The sequence below is a fragment of the Lolium perenne genome, chromosome 5, assembly GCF_019359855.2.
Source record: "Lolium perenne isolate Kyuss_39 chromosome 5, Kyuss_2.0, whole genome shotgun sequence".
Lineage (NCBI taxonomy): Eukaryota > Viridiplantae > Streptophyta > Magnoliopsida > Poales > Poaceae > Lolium > Lolium perenne.
In genome coordinates, this window is record NC_067248.2 from 59115438 (window position 1) to 59141106 (window position 25669).

The 25669-nt window shown below is 46.2% G+C and overlaps 1 long non-coding RNA gene across 2 annotated transcripts in view; it reads right to left on the reverse strand.

The window, feature by feature from the left end:
- Nucleotides 1-656: 656 nt before the first annotated feature.
- The window catches only part of LOC127299280 (uncharacterized), a 141506-nt gene continuing 116493 nt past the window's right edge, over nucleotides 657-25669 (reverse strand). Inside the window, exons 2-4 of one of the 2 annotated variants that reach the window (XR_011744808.1) lie at nucleotides 1963-2059; nucleotides 843-945; nucleotides 657-757 (exon numbers count right to left, since the gene is read on the reverse strand). This is a non-coding gene — a long non-coding RNA (uncharacterized lncRNA). The remainder of the gene's footprint in view (nucleotides 758-842; nucleotides 946-1962; nucleotides 2060-25669) is intronic. The other variant, XR_011744809.1, reaches the window with a different exon arrangement.

Consider the following 25669-nt stretch of genomic DNA (forward strand, 5'->3'; position numbering starts at 1 on the left):
GATGAGAGGGAAATTTCTATGGCTCATTTTGGGATAAATTCACACAAATTAAACTTGATTCATAATAATAATATTACACATACGAACATAGTCATGAAGGTAGCAAATATTACAAGCCAACAATCCGGAGGGTTTGAAGAACCCTTTCAACAATCTACGATACCCGGGGCGGGTACAAAGGACCGATACATATCACGAGACGCAAGTGCTCAGAGGGGGATGGAAACTATCCATCGATGCGGAGCGGGAAGGTGGTGTCCATCCCGGCAGGCAGGTGCTGGTGGAAGTCCAGGTCTCCATCTTCCTCCTCCTCGTAGTCATTGTCATTGCTGACATAGGAGTAGCCATCCCCTTGGATGTCTTCCCCCTCACCCTCTCCTTCCAGTATCTGGAGCTGTTCCGCCTGAGTGGCGATAGTCTCCTTCAGGACGGCGAGCTTGGCCTTCAGGCGGTGGATAGTGGAGTCCCTCTTCGCGACCAGCTGGCGGAGAGTTCTACGCTCCTTTGCGATGACCTTGATGGTCTCCGCATACTGGTTCAGCTGGTTCTGGGTGTGGTTGGCGACGGAGCGGGAGTTGTCCAGCTCAGCACGAGTCTCAAACAAGACTTGGAATTAAAAAAATGTATTAGTGACTTCAACTTGGACCTTGCTGACGCTCAACTCAGGGAGGAAGAAGTATGGGGTTCAATACCTGATGACTCCCCTCCCTCGGTAGGGATGCCTATTTCCTATGCGATCCATTCCAAATATGAGGACCTGTTAACGTGCAAACAGAGACAACAAAACAATGTCAATATCAAGTTGCAGTAATCTGATTTATGCACGCCATTGAAAATCTTACATTTTGTTCTTGATCCGGGGGTTTCTTTTTCTTCATATTAAGGGAACTGCAGACGTAAGTGCTCACTACCCGATCAGCCCAACTTTTTAAACCATGCATAAACCTAAGATCCAAGAGAAGCAAGTACGTGAAAATGGTTCTCTGCCGATGTGGTAAATGGAAAATAAGGTGCGAACACAGCTGAGGGCACTCTGTACGTTTCGTACCTGAAGTTGTATCATAGAATTTGAATAGACATATAGATACAATACTTCCAACGATTTGTTTTGCCATCTACTAGCATTACAGGTTTGTTCCATGTTTCTGGCATCTTCTCAAATAAGATTGCACAATATCAGAGCAAAACTTTCAACTGGACAGATCCTTCTGCGCACAAGAATTTATCTGATGAATTATCAATTTGATCAAGAACTGAACTAGTACCTGGACAGATTACATGCAAGTATTTGATTACGGAATCATCAAATTCGAACAAGAAGTCAACTCTTAACTAGATAGATAGTTGTGCTTGTAATAATTAGCCACGGAATCAAGTTCTTAACTGAAAGTATAAACTGATGACAAAAAGTTTTATATTTAATTATTTATCAACAATTTACCAAAGAGAAGTGTACAGCATATATATACTATATAAAGTTATAAACCATGTTCTGTAGCTTCATGATAAAATTTCTGAAACCAATCAGAGAACAAAATCCAAGAACAAATCTTCAGTGGATAATCAGCTGAGGTGGACAAAGTAATGAATAACAATTCCAGCAATTTGTTCCCCATCGAACAAACATGAACTAAGAAAATAAAAGATTGCGAACAAACATGAACTAAGAAAATAAAAGATTGCTTGGGTGCAAGAATTTCACACCAGGTGCGGGTATGTCAATTAGCAGTCCTAATAAATCTACAGAAAGCTTGTGGTAACCGCGTGCAAATCAATACATGAAACAAAGAAGCGCTATCAGTTAGTAGTATGCATCAGATGAATAGATGATTCAGATCTGCCAAACTCGATCAAAGATTAGCACTTTAGCAGTGCATGCCGGTCGATGCAAATAATGTAGATGGAAGCAACATAGATGGATCCTGTGATAGGGAGACCAAGTGAGGACTAGCAGTAACTTACTTAGTGCGCTACGGATCTAGGCGGGCGTGTGGAAGAAGATTTCTTGAAGCGACTCACTCCTTAGCTAGCTGCTCGTTCGTCGGCGAGTTCACAGCCTCTGCACAAGGATATGGAACAGCTACTAGCTAAAGATGGCAAAATGCATTTACACAACTAAATGATAAGTATAGAGAGAAGGGGTTGCGTTCTGCTGACTCACCTTGTCTATTCTATTCTCTTGGAAAAGACGGGAGGCGGAGCTCGCTTTCTCAGCGGCGGGGAGCAGGTGAGTGAGGAGATCGTGGACAAGGCCGCGCGTAGGGGAGTGGTGGTCTCGTCGCCCGACAGCGGAGAGGCTGGCGAGGAAAAGATCTGCAGCAGCGGCTGCAGTTCCACGCGGCTCGTGCTTCTCGTCGTCGAGGTGGAGTTCAGAGTAGGAGCTGCGGAGCTCGCTTTCCCGGTGGTGGAGGCCTAACAGAGTGGCGGGCGGCGGAGCTCGCTTTCGTCGAGGTGGAGTTTCGGCGAGGGATCCAGGCCGCGCGCAGGGTGAATGGTCGTCGATGGAAGCCCAGTCACCTCTCTCCCTTGAGTCCAGCGGGGGAGGAGAAGGACAGCAGTTGCTACGCCCGGGACGTGTGCACTTCGTTGGCTGCTCGTCGGCGATGAGAAGAGGAGAAGGGAGCTGGAGGTGGAGTGGAGTCGTGGAGAGGACAATGGTTGTCCGGCGCTTCGAGCTTGCTTGGAAAGTTTGAACCAGCTTGGCCTCTATTAATGGCCTCGCCGGTGGCTGGAGCTGAAAGGTCTTGTCACTGCATCACTGGACCTGAGAGCTTGCTTCGTGCTCTGCCCTCTGTCAGGAGACCGGACCATCGCTGCTGTCATCGGTGCCTTGGCCGCTGGCACACGACGTGCATTTATCAAGCAAGGACGGACATGCACAATAAGTTTTCAACAGTTCTACGAACTTTATTGTTGTCTACCAACTTTGTACCGGTCAAATACGTTGCACTGCACTGCCATCAGTTCTTAATTGGGATTTCTATTTTCGTGCCCTCAGGTCCTTAGTTGTACTCAGTTTTTCCCAGCTACTTAGTTTTTCCTCAGTTTTACCCAAACGTTTGTCTGAAACCCGCAGAAGCAGCTCAGACGGTAGGATTCCCGTTTAGTTGACCGCTCTGTCACGTGTGGGGCCGCGTCGCGTGGGGCTGGTAGAAAGAGACCGCGTGGGACAGGACGAGAAGCGTTTGGTTGCACGTGAGCAGGAGCTGGGTTCTGTCTCTCTCGGCCCAAAATTGGCATTATTAAGTGCACTTTTTTCCCCTCTTTCTCTCTGTCCTTTTCACCAAATTAGTATAAAATCTAGAGAAGCTTGCATTTCTGACTTTCTTCAATTATTTGTGCATTTTGGCCCTCGTTGTTTGCCCAATATGGCAGCAAATCTAGTACTCCCTCTGGTCCATATGTATGTAGTTAAATCTAGAAGCAAATCTCCAGGATAATGTACGATAAATTCACAGTCATAGTAAATCAAGAAAACTAAGTACGGCCAACAAAATATAGTAGACTAGGGATAGATAATCCCTAGATAATATGGATAGATAATAGGCTGCATATACAGCAGCCAACATAGTAACAGGTTCTTCACAGCACCATCATACTAACATAACAACAAGGGATCCCTAGCTAACAACAAAGGGATCCCAACAACAAACTAGGAGGCAGCAGCAGCAGCACAAGTCCAGGACTCCGCCTACCCCATCTGGCTCTGCCTCCACTTGTTGCTCTTGCTCCCCTTGGGAGCCTTGGGCTTGAGCGGAGGCATGCGCCCGGCGGAGATCTTCACCCGCTGCAAGCTGCGGAGGTGCATGCCGAGCGCCCTGTGCTTGGCGCGGAAGGAGTGGACGTTCACCGTCGTGCCGACGTTGGGGAAGGTGTTGCTGATGTTCTCAGCATGCGTGACGAGGCAGTTGAAGTCCGTGGCGCCGAGTCTCCTGGTGCAGAAGGGGCACCTGTACACCTCCTTGGCGAAGTAGGAGATGTACTGGCCGACCTGCAGCCTCCGCAGCACTTGGCGAGTCTTGACGTCCTCCTCCTCTTCGTCGCTGCCGACGTCGCTGCTAGACATCTGATCCATATCAAACAGAAACTAGTGAATGAGTTGCAACGATGACTAACGTACATGATAACAAAGTTAAGAAAAACAGAGTCAGCCTCAGTTAGAGTGGACATGATTATATATCTACAGGGAAGGTGTTAGCGAACTAAAGCTCATGCACAACAGATTTGTACACAGCAATGGTTCGCTGAACCCTCCCTGTAAAAATTTGTGCCCAACCATTCATCATAGGCAAAGAAACAGATTGTAGATCTGAACTAGATCTGAACTTGAACACATTCGAGATTATTTGCAAAATTAAACGGTTGATATCTTTTGATTAGTGCATAAAATAACTGATTGAGATCCCATGATTACTTGCATAAATTAACTGATTGAGATCCAATATTACTTGCATAAATTAACCGAACAGCCGAATCCCAAATCTTAAACGAAATCAAGAAGTGATCAAAACAAAATGGAATAAAATCGGCGCAAATATTAGCCCAATACTCATCCATCTACAGATCCATCTACACCAGCAAAAATAGGGTTCAAAAAGGAATGGGGAACAAAAAAGGAAGCAAACCGTAGTTACCTCGTTCCATGGGTCTTCCAGGGAGGTGTCGTAGGGGTTCAGGGGCGGGACGTACGGCACGGGGTCGTAGGGGTCCCATCCCGCCGGGATCTGACTGCCACCGGCGGCAGCAGCCTCCGATGCACCGGCGACGGCGGCGGCGGCGGCGGCCGTAGAGGGGACGGCGCCGAAGATGGAGGCGTCGCGCTTCGAGGCAACCTCGACGATGGGATTGGCATTCTCCTTGTCCATCTCTCCGGCGGAGGAAGAGGAAGAGGGAGAGGGAGAGGGTTTTTTGCTTTGAAGAAGATGATGGGACGTGAGAGAGTTGGCGATGCGTGAGCGAGTGAGAGTGACAGAGAGAGTGCGAGGAGGCGTCTATAAAGGCGAGGGGTGGTTAATGCGACCCGCGTCCTACGCGTGCACAGGTGCACGTCTGCACGTCTTGGACTCTGCAACGCGACACGCGTCCACGATTGCACGTCTCGACTTCTCCAATGCGACCCGCGTCTACGCGTCAACAATTGCACGTGTCCTCGAGTCTAACCCTGGAAATTTAGATATACTCAGGTATACCCTCGAGTCTTATACTAGCATTTTTTGTGTGCTCAATTTTCCCCTCGAGTGCTAATACTGGCTAGTGCAATATACTCAGTTTTACCCTCAAGTGGCTGGTCAATAGAGAGTCAACAAATGGGATTAACTAGTTAAATGAGTCATTTAATGTGCAAAAAAATCCGAAAAAGAGTGGCACTTACTCATGGAGTCTTTACCACAAATTGCCACTTCTCAAATCATAGATAAATCATAGATAAATCAAGTTTTACCACAAATTGCCACTTCTCAAATCACCTAGTAGCTATGAAGGTGCATGGTTTTCCACAATAAGCCCTTCCCAAAACAGCTTCCCCCAAATCATACTTTGTCTAAATGAGGCCACAATTCTCACACTGATGTATATTGGTATTGCAAATAGTTTGAGGTAGGCCAAGATGGGTTTCATTGTACAAAACACGCATTTTCCATTTTTTAAATCTCATATTTGAATCCCTTAGTCTATTTACTACTCAGGTGCCCTTGGTTTCCTGATAGTACTCAGTTTTGTCCTCTCTCTTCACAAATTCTCGCAGACGTGCATCATCGCCCTGATTGGTCTAGCCCATGTCACGCGAATCGTGCCCGCCGACCGTTGATCGTATGATATAGGGAACGGGCAGGATAACCCCTCTCTCTCTCTGTTGGCGGTTAATTAGCTTCCACCCTCTAAGTATGCTGAAGGGCGGTTTTCTGTATTATTTTTCACGCGCTAAAAATTATAAACTATTTTAGGCGTTACTTTTCACGCAAAAAAATGATAAACCATCAACAATTTGTTGTAGCCATTACTTTTCACGCAAAAAAAATGATAAACCATCACCGATTTGTTGTTGCCATTACTTTTCACGCAAAAAAAATGATAAACCATCAACAATTTGTTGTAGCCATTACTTTTCACGCAAAAAAAAATAATAAACCATCACCGATTTGTTGTTGCCATTACTTTTCACGCAAAAAATGATAAACCATCAACAATTTGTTGTAGCCATTACTTTTCACGCAAAAAAATATGATAAACCATAACCGATTTGTTGTAGCCATTACTTTTCACGCAAAAAAAATGATAAACCATCACCTAATTTGTTACAAAAGCTAGTTTCAGTGAGACCTAACCAAGTTTGGCATACATGATGGCATACCTATAACAACAAGGAATATCTAAAAGGGAAAGTTTCAGAAAATTTGAAATTTAGGGTGAAAATGATGCCATACATGATGCTGTTTTTCGAGGTTTTGACCTGAAAATCAATTGGGTATTATAAAGGGAAATAAAAAGTTCGAAAAATGTAAAAACGAAACAATCTATCTATCTATGTATAGAAGATCAGCTGTATGAAATTTGAGGTTATTTAGAGAAGGTAGAAAAAATCACCTTGTTAGAAAAGCTGGTTTCAGCGAGACGAAACGGCATGCGCTTAAGCAAAGTGATTTTTTCGAACATCTCCAAATGACCCCAAATTTTCCATACATGATGCCATACGTGTAACAACAAGGAACCCTATCTAAAAAGTGTCAAAAAAGTTTACCCAACCGTATAGCTCTATCAAAAAGAACCTCACCATGGCGCTAGTATAATTTTGGGATAGTTACAAACTTTCGTTACCTAACCTTCAACATGAAACTTGTTTCAAATTCATTTTGGCCTACGAGAAACAAATCCCAACTTGATTCGAGCACCACAGCCTCCAAACGATGCCGATGCCGATATCGGCATGGTCAGAACGGCTATGCTCGCCGCCACTGCTAGGTCAACGTCGGGATGCACCCTCAATCCCGTCCCCTCATTCGATCACTGACACACCAGAGATACCGCCGAGGCCAATGCCGAACGTACATGTTGATGCCAATGCCGAACATGCATGCACGCCGCTGTGGGCACGGCCACGCCGACCCGCTATGCTGGACGCCACAGACCGCCGCGAGGTCTTTCCCTTCGCCACCATACTCTCCTAGCACCCACCTATACACGCCAGAAAGGAGAGACACTAGTTTTCTCTACATTGCTCGCGTTCGTGTCCGACACGGTCAGTCAAAGTTTTGAGGTGGTCGTCGATGTCGTCGACCATTTCTTCTCTTCTTTGCATGGTTAATCGCGTCTAGTTCATATCTATCTAATGCGTCTGGTCTCGCCTCATGCAGTTCTTTGTGGACGTCGATCTCATCTCGGCACCCCGCATGCCACCTCCTCCGTGCCATCGCTGTAGAGCTCCGTTTAAAAATCTAATCCTACCCGTGTATTGCCCCTTGTATCAGCATCATGGCCCCACTTGTCATTTAATATACCGAAGCCCCACTCGTTCGCGTTTTGGTCAGGGATACAGCGATGCTTACGGTCAAACAAAGATGGATGGTCTGACGTGTCTTTGCAGGCTCTACGTGGCCCCACTAGTCAGAAGATAACGGTCAACCGTCGGGCAACCGGCCGTTACATCACGTGTGATGGTTTCAGACAAACGTTTGGGTAAAACTGAGGAAAAACTAAGGAGCTGGAGAAAACTGAGCACAACTAAGGACCCGAGGGCACGAAAATAGAAATCCCATTAGCTTAATCGACCTATTTCTTATGTATCAATGTCTACTTAAACATGCTAATTTTCTCAGATCTAATTCGTCAACAAATTTTGTGTACGGTTCATTTTTTGGACAGAAAAATATATTCCAACAATTTGTTTAGTTTGACACGATTATTTGCAAATATAAACAGACCAAACATTCTTATAGGAAACATTAATGTTCAATATAAAAGGGATCTACTACAGATTTACAGCCTATGGTGCACCCAAAGTAAACATATTTTTGATGGATAATTGTTCCTTATAAATTTTGTACAATTTACAAATCTTGTGCATGACCCACAACAGTGATATGTGAGATAATCTTTTCACGCCTAAGAAAGAGGAAGGTCGATCCGTAGCTTACGCAGCCATCAATGTTGGGAAAATATCCCTCGCAGTATTCTTCAATCGTGTAGATACCTCCATAAATAGCTCGCGATACTCCATGCGTTTGAAGCAATGACCATGAACGTAGCAAAGTGGTGCATCGGTGAATATCCTGCAACAAAAAATAGTTTTATTATTAAAAACCTTCTCATATATACATAGCCATAGCGACCAAATAAGAACAATCGCTGCCACACTAATAAAAGTTTTAAACATATTATCCACCCTATTAAGCCAGTTGCCAAAAATATTTACAACTCTCAGCGACGGGTACATGTAAAGCCACTTTAGGTTACTGGCCATACATATCTTCCGAATTGGCACTGGAAGAAAAGATGTTTTATGGTTTCTCACTATCACCTCGCAAAAAGAATCTAGATCAAACTCCTTTGAGTAATTAGAAGAAGGAAATCATATACAATATCATATTACTGAGTACTGAATAAAGAGAACCAAACATCCATCAAGAGATAGTAATTTGACTTTCCAACTGGATAAACGCATATGTAGTCTTTCCCTGACGTGTTTCCATTCAGCTAAAGTTATGCGTCCGTAATGAATCGGATACCCAAATAACTAATTGGAAACTGACCGATCCAGCAGCCAAAGAGCTCATCATAGAGGGTGTCCTTGTCGTTAGTTTTGTTCACTTTTATGGAAGTTGATACGTGAGATATGACCATCTATTTTAATGTTGCCGCGCTAAGCAGTGTATGAAGTGACAATTGGTTGAATATCAAAATCTGAGACATAGAAGTGGTGAAAACTACAAAAGAAATCATTAAAGTCGTGATACTTACAAATCTTCTTGTGGAAGCCGGTGAAACTGCAGCTTTCTCCGATAATGCAAAAGCGTGAGATGAAAAAAGAAAGAGATTTCTATTTTCGTGCCCCTGGTTCGTTAGTTGTACTCAGTTCCCCAGCCGCTTAACTTTTCCTCAGTTTTCTCCTCCCTCTAGTTTGAAACCCCTCGCAGGCGCTCGGACGGGAGGGTTGCCGTCTGCTCAGAGGCCTTGACCGTTACCGGTGACGGATAGGGAGCCGCGAATTTACCGTTGCTTTCGAACTGTGTTGACTGTTGACTGGAGGAGCTCACACACCGCCCCTCCGCCCGAGATTGGAGGAGCTCACACACCGCCCCTCCGCCGCCACGCCGTCCTGCCCACCTAACTTATGGCGTCGTCCGCCGCCGAGCCGCCCCCTCCCCCACCACCACCCCCGGGAGGCGGAGAGGGATCCGCCTCCACCAGATCTAGATTTACCCCTGTCGCGGTAGAGTTTGTATTTCCGTCTGGTGTGCCGCCTCATCCCGTCAGCCGCGGAGAAGATTGGGAATCGGAGGGATCTAACGCATGGATTCCATCTGGGTAAGCATCGTCTGCCTATGTGAATTAACAGTAGGCATTTTTTGAGCGCCAATCGTTGTTGCTCAACTAACTGCGTTGCTTTTCGAATAGGATTGATCCAGCGCTGGCTTTTCGGCTGGTGGTTAGGCTGGATTCTAGCTTTACGCGTGATTCTAAACGTCAAATGAATGGGTTTAACTTCCCTGCGGTGGTTGCAACCACCATCTCGTTGAGGGATTTGAAAGCTAACATCTGCGATAAGTACTCCTGGAGCCCTCGCGATGCAGTTCATTCCGAATATTTCAACAGCACGGAGCGAAGATTTGTTCCACTAATTCCCGACGATGATCTGTGAATTCTTTTTTGCTTTGAATGCTTCTTGCCGTTTCGGTAAAATTCGTATCCATGTGGACAGGGGCCAGGCATCATCTGGTGTTGGGGCATCATCAGGTGTTCGGGCATCATGTCTCTCTACTTCTGCTGCCTCTGCTAATAGTGTGGGCGCGGCGCTCCTTGTAGGTCCACAGCAGCACCATCTGTCCCCAGTGCGAGTGGTAGCCAGATCGTTCCTGTGGTCGATGTGGAGGACGATGCAGAGATTGGGGATCAGTCTCCTGAAGATGATGAGGATGAGTTGATGTTTCCTGAATTGGTAGATCGATGCAGTAAGCAGGCAATGGAGGATCAATACATGCAAGATATTGCTTTTGGTGCCAGATTTGATGAGACTGATGATGAAGAGAAGAATGAGAACGATGACAGCCTCGTTTTAGCCGATTACGAAGGTGAAGACTTGCCAACAATTGAGTGGAACAGGGAGGATCCTCAGCTTGCAGAAGGCACCGTGTTTCAAACGATGATGGACTGCCGTAATGCAATTACTACATATCACATTCTCACTAAGAATAATTATGAGGTTATTAAAAGTGAGCCAGGTAGGTTCACAATTAAATGCCCATACCTAAGGTGTAGGTTTAGGCTGCATGCATCCACAATGCACAGAAGCAGCTTGGTTCAGGTAGGACGCCAACCAGTTGTGTATTTAGATCACGGTGTAAAATTTGGTATCTATTACTGACATCCCTTATCATTATGTTTCAGATAAAGAAGAATGAGCACGTACATGCTTGTCCACCTCTAGGGGGAGAGCCAGAGCTGAAAACAAATCTAGCGAAGACTACATGGTTGGCAGATATAATTCTAGATTGGCTGAGAGAAACTCCTTCACTTAGTCCAACAGCACTCCTGAAAAAGGTGGCTGACAAGTATAAAATGAAAGTACCTTACATGAGGATGTTCTATGCAAAGGAAATGGCTCTTGACAAGATCAATTGTTCATGGAATGAAAGCTTTCAGTTGCTTTACACTTTCAAAGCTGAAGTGGAGATGGCTAGTCCAGGCAGTGTTGTGGCGATAGACAAGCATACAGTTCCCTACAAATTGAAAAGCGGGAAGGTAATGCACAAGGAATGTTTTAGAAGGGCTTTTGTTTGTTTCAAAGCTTGCTGGAAAGGCTTTTTGGACGGTTGCAGGCCTTATTTGGCCGTGGATGCATCAGCTCTTCATGGCAGGTTTAAAGGACAGCTAGTTGCTGCTACTGCAGTTGATGGACATAATTGGATGTTCCCTGTTGCTTATGGAGTTTTGGAGGTTGAGTCAGAGGAAAGTTGGACTTGGTTTCTGCAGAATTTGCGCGACCTTATAGGTCATCCACCAGGACTTGTTATCCACACAGACGCTTGCAAAGGTTTGGAGAGTGCGGTAGAAGCAGTATTCCCTGGAGTGGAGCATAGGGAATGTATGCGACACTTGGTACTGAATTTTACAAAGAAATTCAAGGGTAAAGTTTTTACTGACAACCTATGGCCAGCTTCATACACATGCAGCTCTAGGAAGCATATGTTTCATTTGGATGTGTTGTATAAACAAAAAACCTGGGGTGAAGGAGTACTTGGATGAACATCATGGTAGGGTGTGGTCAAGAAGCCAATTCAATGAAATTTGCAAGGTAGACTATGTAACAAGTAACCTTGCGGAGAGTTTCAACTCAAAGGTCAAGTCATTGTAAGGGCTTATGATGTGGCAAATATTTGATAAGATTAGGCAGATGATCATGATAAAGATCGATCTGCGTCAAAGAATTGCATCCACAAAATATGCTGGCCATCTCATGCTCCCATCTTTGATTAAGTCTTTGCATGACAGGGCAAAACAATTCAGGATGCAATGCGTCATAAAAGGAATGGAGGCTGAGGTAACCTACACTGACAGTAAAAACAGGCAGTGGAGGTATCCAGTGAGTTTGGTTGATAGGACATGCCATTGTAGGGGATGGAAGATCCGTGGGATACCCTGCATACACGCATTGTTTTTCATGAGTGTTATAGGGGGTGAAGATGGTGAAGTTGATCAGTATGTGTCAGAGTATTTCTCTGTTGCCAAATTTAGGGCTGCATATGCTATGAATGTTCCTACCTTGTTGGGAAAAGACCAATGGATGAAAGTCGATCCATGCTTCAAAATGTACTCTCCAGTATTGACTAGACCGGCAGGTAGGCTGAGGAAGAATAGGATCAGAGCTAGTGCAGAGGGTGGTGCACCGATTCGAAAACGTAAGTGCAAACGTTGTGGAATCCCTGGACACATTGCCAGGCTTTGTAAAAATGATGTTGACCCAGCTTTTGGAATGGAAGATCAGGCGGGAGCAGCAAATGCAGAGGAGATTGAAGCAGCAATTCAACTTGAGGAGATTGAAGCAGCAGTTCAACATGAGAAGATTGAAGCAGCAGTTCAACATGAGGAGATTGAAGCAGCAGTTCAACATGAGGAGATTGAAGCAGCAATTGAACATGAGGAGATTGAACCGATAGATCGAGAGCAGAGGGAACAGATGGATGTAGAATGGCTTCGACCGATGAGTCCAGAGGAGAAGGAACAGTATAATCGAGATTGCTACGACAGTACCTTTGCCCAGATTGCTGCTAACTTCGAAGAGCATATTCAAGAAGAAAAAGCACAAGCTTCGCAGAAGAAGAAGAACAAGAAAGAGGGCAAAAGGAAGGTAGACACCGATAATATCCCTGGTAGGGTTACCCGGAGTAAGGTGGTGGCCCCAGCGAGTCACACCAGGAGCAAGAGAAAGATTTTATTCTGAACAACTAATTTGTATTTGTATGAACAATTTGTATTGGGGTTCCCTTTGTATTGGGGTTCCCTTTGTGTTGAACAATTTGTATTGGGGTTCCCTTTGTATTGGGGATGCCTTTGTGTTGAAAAATTTGAATTTGAATAAGGGTTCCCTTTGTATTGGGGATCCCTTTGTGTTCAACAATTTGAATTTGTATGAACAATTTGTATGCCACATTTAAGCCACATTTATCATTTTCTCTAGGGTTTAGGGTTTTAGGGTTTTAGGGTTTTATTCAAAATAATTCAAAACATGGTGGAACCTTCTCATGGAGTCTTGTTATGTTACCTACAACCTAGAGAAATAATAATGGAAAAGGAAATATAGAGATATGAAGTTTTTATGCCAAAAGCTTCAAAACCACTTCCTAGTCCATGAGCTACTAGCTATGAAGATGCAGGGCTTTCTGCTCAATACACCTCCCAAATACCCACTATGCTTACAAACTTCGTCCAAATGAGTCCAAATTCGTCACACTTGTGTATCTTTGTATTGCAAACAATATCACGTCAGCCAAAATGTAATATATTGTTCAAATAACACAATTTTACAATTTTTATGCCAAAAGCTTCAATTTCCCTTAGTCCCTTTATTATTTGGGTGCCCCTGTTTTACTTAGTGTTACTCAGTTTTCCCCCTCCGGGCCCACTTGTTTTACTCAGTCCTACTCAGTTTTGCCCTTTCGATAAACATTTCCTCACTTTTCCCCCTCTTAGTTCTACTCAGTTTTCCTCACTTGTACTCACTGGCTGATCTCTGATTGGTCGAGATGTATGTCACACGGATCTTGGTTGGTTGAAAGCTCAACGAACGCTTGCACCGTTCGATCATTTATGATCGGACGGCCTGTATATCTCTCTCTACCACGATGGACGCATACGGAGAGAAGAGCAGAGCACATACCTACCAACCCTGGCAGTCGCATATTCCAGTCGCATCTTCCTCTCTCCTATTTCCTCCCTTACTCCGGCGGTCGCGGCGGCGCGGATCTAACCGTGCGTGCGGCAGCGTGCGGCGGCGCGGATCTAACCGTGCGGCGGCGTGGATCTAAGAGTGCCGGTGAGGATCTAACCCTTAGAAATAGTTGAAATATCTCTCTCTGTCTCACTTTCGTTTCTCTTCTCAGATCTGTTGAATGATGAAGAGCACCAAGACGGCGGCAGATCATTGAAGCCATCTCCTACAACATCGCTTCGACGGCGCAGATCCAGCATTCAATGTCGGAGCCTGTTGATGTCTCACTTCTGTTGCCCTCCTCAGATCCGTTGCTGATGAAGGACACCAAGACGGCGGCGGTGCCGACAGTGGTCATCGATGTCACGAACATTGAAGCCATCGCCTACAACATCGCTTCGACGGCGCAGATCCAGCATTCAATGTCGGAGCCTGTTGATGTCTCACTTCCGTTTCCCTCCTCAAATGCGTTGCTGATGAAGGACACCAAGACAGCGGCGGTTCCGAGAGTGCGAATCGATGCCAAGACGATTGAAGCCATCGTCTACAACCGCGCTGCAAAGCCGCCGATGCAGCCCTCCTCAGATCCGTCGCTGATGAAGTACACCAAGACAGCGGCGGTTCCGACAGTGGTCATCGATGCCACGAACATTGAAGCGATCGCCAACAACATCGCTTCAACGGCGGATGGCGCAGATGACCACCCCTCAGCCGCCCGTCGTCCCGGCCTTTCTTGCCCATCGGTGCGCAGCCGTGTTCGACGCCGCAAATTGGGATAAATTATGATAAATTTGTATTTTTCAATTTCCAATTGGGATAAAATTGTTCAAACTACTACGTCCGTCTCAAAAAGAGCTTCTCCACGTTCTTGATGTGTCCATGTACATCAGTATGTATGATTTGAATTCTATCCCAATTTGATTGGGAAGATTTTGATATGTATTTGATTCGAGAGGCTGGTACATGCTTTCACTTTTGGGATTGTACGCTAAAATACAGTGGTTAGAGCCATCTACATGATTTGAATTGTACGCCAAAATACGGTGCTTAGAGCCACAACAAAATACAATGGTTAGAGCCATCTACTGAATAACAATTCTATACTAAATCGTCTACCAGAACCACATAACTGCTAGGACAGGGATGACACCTAATAAAACTGCCCAGATGAATCTACTTTTCTCCTCTCCCATCACTTGAAGTTCATGTTCTAGATTTTCTACCACTTGATCAAATACGGCAAGATCTGTCTCAAATCTCAACTTCTCCTTGCGAATAAGCTCTGAATTCTTCTTTTCTTCCTCCACAGTACGCTTCAGCTCGAATATCATCAGGTTTTTACGGGCCAATTCATCACCTAAATTGGCCACCTTCTCCTCCAAATCCATCCTCTGGCTACACCACTGGGTTGATTCATCTTGGTATGCAATGTACGATGGATCATCGGCTTTCCTGGCTAACTGTAACAATAATGGAAAAAAGAACAACTGAAATCACTCCAACAGGCCATGGCGGCACTTCAAATTCAATGTTAGTACAGAGAGCTGAAGCTAGATACCTGCACTTCCGACGAGGTAGGAGAAGTAGAACATGGCCACGACATGATCGAATCCCCACCCTCGCTGGTGTACCCGCTACGACCAGACATTGAGGACTATTTCGCACCTGCAAACTCCAATAAATTACGGGACGAATCGATTAGGGGGCGGGGGAGGCAGAAGCGGAGGTCTTACCAAGCTATACTACCAATTGGTGCGCGGAACAAATCCCGGTCGTCGTGGGCGGCGGATCTGCTTGCGGCGGACTTTCCTGCGGTGGGTACAATGCATGCGGACGAAACAAGTGCTGGAGCCGTGGTTGACTTGCGGCGTCGCAGTCCGTCCAACGCCGCCGGGGGACAGAGACGGCGGTGCGACGAGGCGCCGGCGATGGCTGCTCCGTCCGACGGTGGGGAACGAGCTCCGGCGATGGCTGCTCCGTCCGACGGTGGGGAACGAGCTACCAGCGGTTCTCCGGTGACTAATGATGGGTCTAGCTTATAAGAATAATTAATTAGCGAACTTGTTGCTTCTCTCTATGATATTCTCTAAATAAATAGACGACCCCACTGGTCATTGGCTGCGGCAGCCCCACAGAGCGGCAATATATGTCTTTTCCTGAAAAATAGACGACCCCACTGGTCATTGGCTGCGGAGGCCCCACCGAGCGGCAATATATGATTTTCTCTAAATAAATAGACGACCCCACTGGTCATTGGCTGCGGCAGCCCCACAGAGGGGCAATATATGTCTTTTCCTGAAAAATAGACGACCCCACTGGTCATTGGCTGCGGAGGCCCCACCGAGCTGCAATATATGCTTTTCTCTAAATAAATAGACGACCTCACTGGTCATTGGCTGCGGCAGCCCCACAGACCGGCAATATATGTCTTTTCCTGAAAAATATACGACCCCACTGGTCATTGGCTGCGGCAGCCCTATAGAGCGGCCCCATTTGTCATTGGCAGCACCGCGTATAAAATCATGAAATAAAACGGCCCACAGGTCAGCGATAGATTGATGGCTGCTCCGACGTGTCTCCTGACCCTACCCGTCAGCACGAGACGGTCAGGGAGGAGCTGCCCCTCTGCGGCCTCACCCGGTCAGACTAACGGTCAAGGCCTCTGACCTGATGGCTACCGGCCGTTCCAGCACTTGTGCGTCTTCCAAACTAGAGGAGGGGAAAACTGAGGAAAAACTAAGGGGCTGGGGAAAACTGTGTACAACTAAGGACCTGAGGGCACGAAAATAGAAATCCCAATAATTTAATATCACCAAATAATACAATATGAGCTTATATAGACCAAGGTCATTTCCTCATGTTGAATTGCTTGAGACAAAGATTTAAATGTGAGGATACCTCTCATACTATTTAATAAATAATTCTGGATAATTTAAATGGACTAAAAATAACCACATAGCCATTATTTGTTCTAGCCCGTGATCATATGAAACAACCATGTCATATTTTTACATATTCAGATAGACAATATGAAATGTGATTTTTGAGAGTTGGAATCAACTCAAAATCATTTATGGTTGATTTTTAATAAATGTTTGAAATTTCAAAAGGCCCTGCCTTGTTATTTTTAGTTTTTTACTACATGAGTTCTACAATGAATCTAGGGTTGAGACCTGTGTGGTTGTTTAGAGAATTTCCTAAGCTTTCCAGCAATATTAAATTCATGCAATTTGGCTCAGTAGATTTGATTCTATTAAATTTTGAATATGGCATCACTAAAGAATTTCAGTTAAATGAATAATTCCGAATTAAAATGTTTGGGCTTGGCAGGAAAGGAAACTGGGCCAGAGAGAGAAAAAGACAGATGGGCCAGCCCAACTGCGCGTCTCGCACGCAGCGGGCCGCCTGACAGTCGGTCCCACTATCAGCGACACTTAAACCGTGAATCGGTACGAGGGATGTGGGGCGTTGGATTAGGCGGGGATCCAACGGCTGGCGATCATCGTCGGCTCCGACGAGATCGAGCACTGGCCGCGGCGAGAGTAGGGGTTCGGCGGCTCACCGGTGCTCCGGCGATCGTCGGCGAGGGTGTATGGCGAGGTTGTCGACGACGGCGGTCCTCCTGGTACTGGTGGCGTCGCCTGAGGTGGCTCCTAGCTCCGGCTCCTTCTGCGGCGGCTCTACGGACTCTGGTGATGAAATTGGCGAGCTACTGTGTAAATTGAGGAGAGGGAGAGCTCGTGGAGGATCAGGGATGAGAGGCGATGAGAATGGTGTGAAGAAATGTAGAGGGGAAGGCCCCTATTTATAGCGGGTGAGGGTGCTGCGGGTGTCCGGGGAGGTCGTCCATGGTGTTGCCTCTCTGGGCCGTGAAAGGGCAAGGCGAGGACGGCGTGAGCTTGCTAGCATCATGGCGATGCTCGCGTGCTAGCCGGCGCGGAGAAAGGGGGACGGGATGGCTCGGGATGATGCAGTGTCTGCCACAGGTCCGGCGGGAAAGTTTGGAAGGGGACGACGGCGACAGGGCTTCCACGAGCATCTGGGCGTGTCTAGGCGCTAGCTGGAGGTGTGGTGATGAGTTATGCAGAGGCGGAGAGGTAGGGGAGGACTGAGGAGACGGGGCTTGCTCGCGCTCTGGCGCGTCCAGGGCGTGGTGAGCGTGCACGGCTGGCATGCCTGGGCGCTCTGGGCACGTACGGGGCTGGCCAATGTTGGCCTCTCCTGCGTCGAGGGCGTGCATGGTCATGACTAGGGATGGCTGCTGAGTCTCCAGGACATGGTGGAGTGGAGAGGAGAGGGCAGGGTGCTTGAGTGGCAAGAGGAGTGGCATGGTGCACGACATGGTGGTCATGATCAGGGATGGCTGCTGAGTCTCCAGGACATGGTGGAGTGGAGAGGAGAGGGCAGGGTGCTTGAGTGGCAAGAGGAGTGGCATGGTGCACGGCATGGTCATGTTCTAGTCCTCTCCTTGCTTTAATCATCAAGAGCAAAGGCATGGTTTGGTCCAGTTTGTGTAGAAGTACAGTGATCATCAAAAATCCTCTCTGGTTTAGTCAAGAATTCAGTGGATAATAGCATGTGTTCATAAAGCAGATTCTTGCCTGCCAAGTGTTTGATGAAATGGCCGCATGAGTTTTGAATTCAAATTTTGCCAAACTTTTTCTTGGGAGTGGTTCAAATAATGTTTGGCACACAGTGGTGGTGTTGGTTTGCAAAATTAACCAAGTTTTGAAAAATCCATAATGTGTATGATCTAGTTTTTGTTTCAATGTTGCCACTTGGCATGCTTGTATTAAGCAATGGAGATAGAGTCAACAATGTTGGTCAACACAAAAAGTGTTCACCTTGATGTGCTCTTGGATGAGGTGGAAAGAGTTGGGAGGGCTTGGTTTAAGATTTGCTTAGTACAAAGGCTCAAAGTGGGTAACATATTAATAGTGGCAGATTTGACCATTATCACATGCAACTTGAATTTTATTTTTCCTTTGATTTGATTTGTGTTTCTTTGGTTCAAAAGTGTTTGTTTTTGGTTTATTGATGTTTCCCAACCATCCCCACAAAGTAGAAATGGCTTAGGCCAAGATTTGAAAAATGGCTATTTGCCCTCATATGTCTTTTTCTTTTATTTTCCTTTTCTCTTATTTGATTTCTTTTTGACCTCAAATAGCAAGGGTTAGGGTTTTAGAGGTATTAGTAACACTCAAGCAAACAATCATGGCAAACATCAAACCAAACATGCATGATCACTATGCACACATATTAATTCTATAAAAGTTTTTGTTGGTTTTGAAATTTGAATAATTGAATTTGTCTCTTTATTGATTTGAAATATTTGGGATGTTGCAAACCCTTCCCCCTTACAAAAGATCTCGTCCCGAGATCTTAAAGAAAAACTAGGTACTAAAGAGATCTGGGAATTCAGTCCTCATGTAATCTTCTCGCTCCCAAGTGGCTTCTTCTTCGGTATGGTTACTCCATTGGATCTTCAGAAACTTGATACTCCTGGTGCGGGTTGTTCTAAAAGCTTCTTCCAGGATGCGAATAGGTACTTCGCGATAGGTCAAGTCCTTGTTGATATCCACAGCTCGGTGATCGATGTTTTTGAATACCTCGGTCTTCTCTGGTACTTCCAAACATTTCCGGAGTAATGAGTTGTGAAACACATCATGTACCGCTGACATTTCTTCCGGTAGTTCCAGTTGATATGATACTTCTCCTCGGCGGCTCAGAACTTTGAAGGGTCCAACATATCTAGGTGCAAGCTTTCCTCTAAGTTGGAATCTCTGCATTCCTTTAAGGGGTGATACCTTGAGATACACAAAGTCTCCGATATCGAAGGTCATCTCTCGGCGTCTCTTGTCCGCATAACTCTTCTGTCCCGATTGGGCCGTCTTGAGGTATTCACGGATCTTGTGAACCTTCTCTTCAGCATCTCGGAGAATATCTGGTCCAAATACTTGGCTATCTCCGACTTCTGACCAGTTCAGAGGGGTACGTGATGTCTACGCACGCTTATATTCCTGTAGACAGTGTTGGGCCTCCAAGAGAAGAGGTTTGTAGAACAGCAGCAAGTTTCCCTTAAGTGAATCACCCAAGGTTTATCGAACTCAGGGAGGTAGAGGTCAAAGATATCCCTCTCAAGCAACCCTGCAATTAAGACACTACAAGAAAAGTTGCCATGGCCGACGAAGTTGAAGTCGCGCCGTGGTTGCTGGTGTACCATGGCCGACGATTTTTGGTCCCTCCGTGGTTCATGTCAAAACTTTTTTTTCTCGTTTTTGAGGCCACCTAGCCCGACGAAAGCGGCCAAAACGTCGCGTATGGTGGCCTGGGACGTGGTGCATCTCGAAATCTCGGGTTCGCCGGCCGAGTCAACGCAAATCCGCACCGCCGAGGGATGTAGGGCCCAGATGGCAGCCTCTCTGGCATTGTTTTTTTTCTAGATCGCGCCATCTCGTTCAACGTTCTCCGATCGAGCCGTTTACGATGCAGGATCATGGGTCCCGCATGTCATCCTCTATGAACCAAAATTCTTTCTATTCTTGGATTTTTTTTGACCCCCTGATTTCTGGCTACTTCCTTTTTCTTTTGATCCCTTGCCGCCTTGGAAACGTTGAGACCGCTGCTGCTAAATGGGACCCGCATGTCATCCTCTATGTGCAATCAACTTTCTTTTCTTGGAGTTTTTTTTGGCACCTCAAATTTGCTCACTTGCCTTTTTCTTTCGATCCCCTGCCGCCTCTTAAACGGTGATACCGCTGCTGCTAACTGGGACCCGCATGTCATCCTCTATGTACTATAAAACTTTCTTTTCTTGAATTATTTTTGGCACCTCATATTTGGTCACTTACCTTTTTCTTTCGATCCCCTGCCGCCTCTCAAACGGTGATACCGCTGCTGCTAAATGGGACCCGCATGTCATCCTCTATGTACTATAAAACTTTCTTTTCTTGAATTATTTTTGGCACCTCATATTTGGTCACTTACCTTTTTCTTTCGATCCCCTGTCGCCTCTCAAACGGTGATACCGCTGCTGCTAAATGGGACCCGCATGTCATCCTCTATGTAATATAAAACTTTCTTTTCTTGGATTTTTTTTGGCACCTCATATTTGGTCACTTGACTTTTTCTTTCGATCCCCTGCTGCCTCTCAAACAGTGATACCGCTGCTGCTAAATGGGACCCGCATGTCATCCTCTATGTACTATAAAACTTTCTTTTCATGGATTTTTTTTGGCACCTCATATTTGGTCACTTGACTTTTTCTTTCGATCCCCTGCTGCCTCTCAAACAGTGCTACCGCTGCTGCTAAATGGGACCCGCATGTCATCCTCTATGTACTATAAAACTTTCTTTTCTTGGATTTTTTGGCACCTCATATTTGGTAACTTGACTTTTTCTTTCGATCCCCTGCTGCCTCTCAAACAGTGATACCGCTGCTGCTAAATGGGACCCGCATGTCATCCTCTATGTACTATAAAACTTTCATTTTTTGGATTATTTTTGGCACCTCATATTTGGTCACTTGACTTTTTCTTTCGATCCCCTGCCGCCTCTCAAACGGTGAGACCGCTGCAGCTAAATGGGACCCGCATGTCATCCTCTATGAGCAATCAACTTTCTTTTCTTGGAGTTTTTTTGGCACCTCATATTTGGTCACTTGCCTTTTTCTTTCGATCTCATGCCACGTTTGAAACGTTGAGGTACCTGCTGGCTCATGGGACCCGCATGTCATCCTCTGTGTGCTATAAAAGTTTCCTTTGTTGGATTTTTTTTCACCCTCTGATTTTTGGCTTGCCTTTTTCTTTTGATCCCCTGCCCCCTTTGAAACGTTGAGTAAGCTGTTGGTTCAAGGGACCCGCATGTCATCCTCTATGTCCATCAACTTTCTTTTCTTGGATTTTTTTCACCCCCTAATTACTAGCTACTTTCTTTTTCTTTTGATCTCAAGCCGCATTACAAACATTGAGACCGCTGCTGCAAAATGGGACCCACATGTCATCCTCTATGTACAATAAATCTTGGATTATTTTTGGCTCCTGATATTTGGTCACTTGCCTTTTTCTTTCGATCTCATGCCGCCTTTGAAACGTTGAGTAAGTTGCTGGCCCATGGTTCCCGCATGTCATCCTCTACGAACAATAAAAGTTTCCTTTCTTGGAGTTATTTTTTACCCCTAATTTCTGGCTATTTGCCTTTTTCTTTTGATCCCCTGCCCCCGTTGAAACGATGAGGACGCTGTTGGCAGGTCGGTCCCACATGTCATCCTCTATGAACAATAAAAGTTTCCTTTGGTGGATTTATTTTTGACCCCTAATTAATTTCTGGCTATTTCCTTTATTTTTCTTTTGATCCCCTGCCGCCTTGGAATTGTTGAGAATGCTGCTGCCTCATTTTTCTTTTGGTCCCGTGCCGCCTTGGAAACGTTGAGACCGCTGCTATAAAATGGGACCCGCATGTCATCCTCTATGTATAGTAAAGTTTCTTTTCTTGGATTATTTTTGGCTCCTGATATTATGTCACTTGCCTTTTTCTTTCGATCTCATGCCGACTTTGAAACGTTGAGGATGCTGCTGCCTCATGGGTCCCGCATGTCATCCTCTCAGAACGATAAATGTTTTCTTTTCTTGTATTTTTTTACCAACTGATTTTTGGCTTTTTTTATTTTCGATCCCCTGCCGCCTTTGAAACGTTGACTCCGCTGCTGGCTCATGGGTCCCCGATGTCAGCCTCCCCGTACAAGAAACATGTGATATTTTATTTTGCAGACAATAAACGTTGTATTTCGCTCTGAGCTATTGCAAACGGATAAATTAAATCTTTATATCTACATAAACAAACTTATATGTTGAATCTCCTTGTTTTTTGTTTTTGCGAAGCATAGGACTTTCCTGTTTTTTTTTGAGAAAAATCCGACCTTTCCTGTTTTGGAGTGGGCTGAAATTGTACGAGTCAAAAGGCCCAGCAGGATAGTTCGAAGGCCCAGATGTCCAGATACAGCCCAATTGAAATCTTTCTTTTCTTGGATTTTTTCACACCCTGATTTCTGGCTACTTCATTTTTCTTTCGGTCCTGTGCCGCCTTGGAAGCGTTGAGACCGCTGCTACAAAATGGGACCCGCATGTCATCCTCTATGTATAATAAAGTTTCTTTTCTTGGATTATTTTTGGCTCCTGATATTATGTCACTTGACTTTTTCTTTCAATCTCATGCCGACTTTGAAACGTTGAGGAAGCTGCTGGCTCATGGGTCCCGCATGTCATCCTCTATGAACAATAAAAGTTTTCTTTGTTGGATTTATTTTTTTCCCCTAATTTCTGGCTATTTGCCTTTTTCTTTTGATCCCCTGCCCCCTTTGAAACGATGACGACGCAGCTGGCAAGTCGGTCCCACATGTCATCCTCTATGAACAATAAAAGTTTCCTTTGATGGATTTATTTTTGACCCTAATTAATTTCTGGCTATTTCCTTTTTTATTTTGATCCCCTGCCGCCTTGAAATAGTTGAGGATGCTGCTGCCTCATGGGTCCCGCATGTCATCCTCTCAGAAAGGTAAATGTTTCTTTTCTTGAATTTGTTTACCAACTGATTTTTGGCTTATTTGGTTACCACCCGATTTTGGCCAAATCAGGAGATGGGCCGTAAGTGAAGATGGGCTTGAAGGACGTACACGTGAAGCATCTCCGAAGCGGCCTTGCGCTGAGAGTTTGGGCTAAGTCGCCCGTGTATCTGTAAATTATTAGATCGCGTTGTAATTTAGATTAAAGAGATATAGTCCGGCCCGTGCACGGTTAGGTGCACGCCTCAATTAGAAAGTCCCTTGGACTATAAATATGTATCTAGGGTTATCGGAAAAGGAGGACAATCACCGTTCAACCAAAACAAACCAATCTCGGCGCATCGCCACCCCTTTCCTACGAGGGTTCTTACCGGTAAGCATCATGCTGCCTAGATCGCATCTCGCGATCTAGGCAGCGTAAAGCTTAGTATTGTTCATGCGTTGCTCGTACTGAAGCCTTTTTGATGGCGAGCAACGTAGTTATCATTAGATGTGTTAGGGTTAGCATTGTTCTTCACGTAATATGCTATCGTAGTGCAACCCTTGCATATCTAGCTGCCCTTACGTCTATCCAGACGTAAGGGCAGCATCTTGCTTGATCATGCTTAGTAGATCCGATCCGTTACGGTTGCTCCCTGCATCTGCAGGGATTAGTTTGATATCTGCATAGTTAGGCCTTATGCTGGGGTCGGAGGATCCGGTGGTGCGTTAGATGCTGTTTACCGTCCCTGCGAGGGATGTTCCGGGGATCAACGTTATGTTGGTTTTTAGGCCTCTCGTAGGGGTAGTTTGCATCATCTCTCGTAGCTGCTAGGCCCGATCGCACGTAGGACGTTCCGATTATGCGGTGAAAACCCTAAACTGTCGTGGATCGCTTCAGCTTTGTCCTGATCAAGCAGGATCCCCATGCCATTGCTAATCCATCAAGGACCATGGGGCGATCGGCTCGTTGAGCCGATCCACAGGGAAACCTGAGAGCCGATAAGGCTCGTATTTAATGTGCACGTGTCTACCATGCAGGAACAATCGAAGCACTAACACCTTCCTGGCCAGGTCTAGGTCAGGTGGCACGCCCAGGCAACCGCCAGGACGCGCGCCAGAAGATTTGCGGGACGACGCGAGGTGCCAGGGATCCACTAAGCGGCCCTAGGAGCCTCCCGGCTCTTCGTGTTACTTAACCAAAGCCCGTCGGGGGGTTTTGGAGGGTAACACATTCTGGCACGCCCGGTGGGACCTCTTCTGCAACATCTACGTCAACACCGACATACGAGATGGCAGGGGAGCAGATCACATACAAGGATCTCCCTGCGGAGCACAAGAAGAAATACGATGAGCTGAAAGCCATCTGTGAGGCCGAACTCATCGGCTCCTCTGAGACAACCCGTTCTCGCAACATCAAGCTCAGAGGAAACACGCGTCTGTCGCATGGCGTCAATACGGTAGATCTCAGCCACTCCATAAGAGAACCAGGGTTCTCTTTCGATGTCAATATGGCAGGGTTCGTGATTCGCCATGGCGCGGACAAAACAGAGAGCAGCCACTCTCGTGGCAAAGATAAAGAGGAGGCCGTTCCACGTGACCGGCCCCAAGACGACGATAGACGGTACCTGACCGAGGAGGAGGTGAGAAGAATACGGTATCAGCGCCCATTATCCGTGCATCTCCTCAACAAATATGAGCAGCAGTACGACCGACGTCAACGCTACAATGAAGACGATGATAGATGTCGTCGGTCTGATGCGGAGAACAGGAGGTATCGTCAGAACAGCGGCAACAACGACGGGTACGAACGTCGCGCCAGCGGGAGGTCAAGGGAGCAAGACAACGTGGATAAGCACTGGAGCTGTCCCTTCTTCAAACATTGCTGGGACTCAGGAATGAGCCGATTGCCAACAATCGAGAACTGCCCAGAATGCAAACAGCAAGGAAGAAGGGGGGCAAACGAAGTTTCAGTGTTCAAACGTCTAGGACCTCTCCCACCTCAGAGTAAACGAGCTGAGTCATCTCAAGAAGAAGACTTCGAGGAGTCAGATGGAGAAGAAGATAGGTATCACCGACCAAGGTGGTGCCCTGATGGACTCAGCCATTCTCAGAAGCGCCGGGTGCAGCGGCCGCGAAACTTGGAAGAAGCCGAGGCACAGTACCTGTACACGTTGAGAAGAGCGCGGCCCGATCTGGCCGCGAAAATCCAGCAAATAGTGGAGACGAAGGCGCGCCCGCCAAAGAAAGTATGGCGCCCCAAACAGGCGAAAGCCGATGCACAGGCATCGGCTGATGGCGATGCAGACGCATCGGTAGACACAAACATGGTTCAGAAGTTGACAACATATGAACAGCGCCATCCAGAATTGTACCAGGACAAGTACAAGTGCGTCACCCTGATCGAGATGGACGAAGATGAAGACTCTGCAGGAGATCAGGAGGTCGCTGTTGCTGAGTGGACCCGGGGGGCAAAACACGTGTCCTGCAAG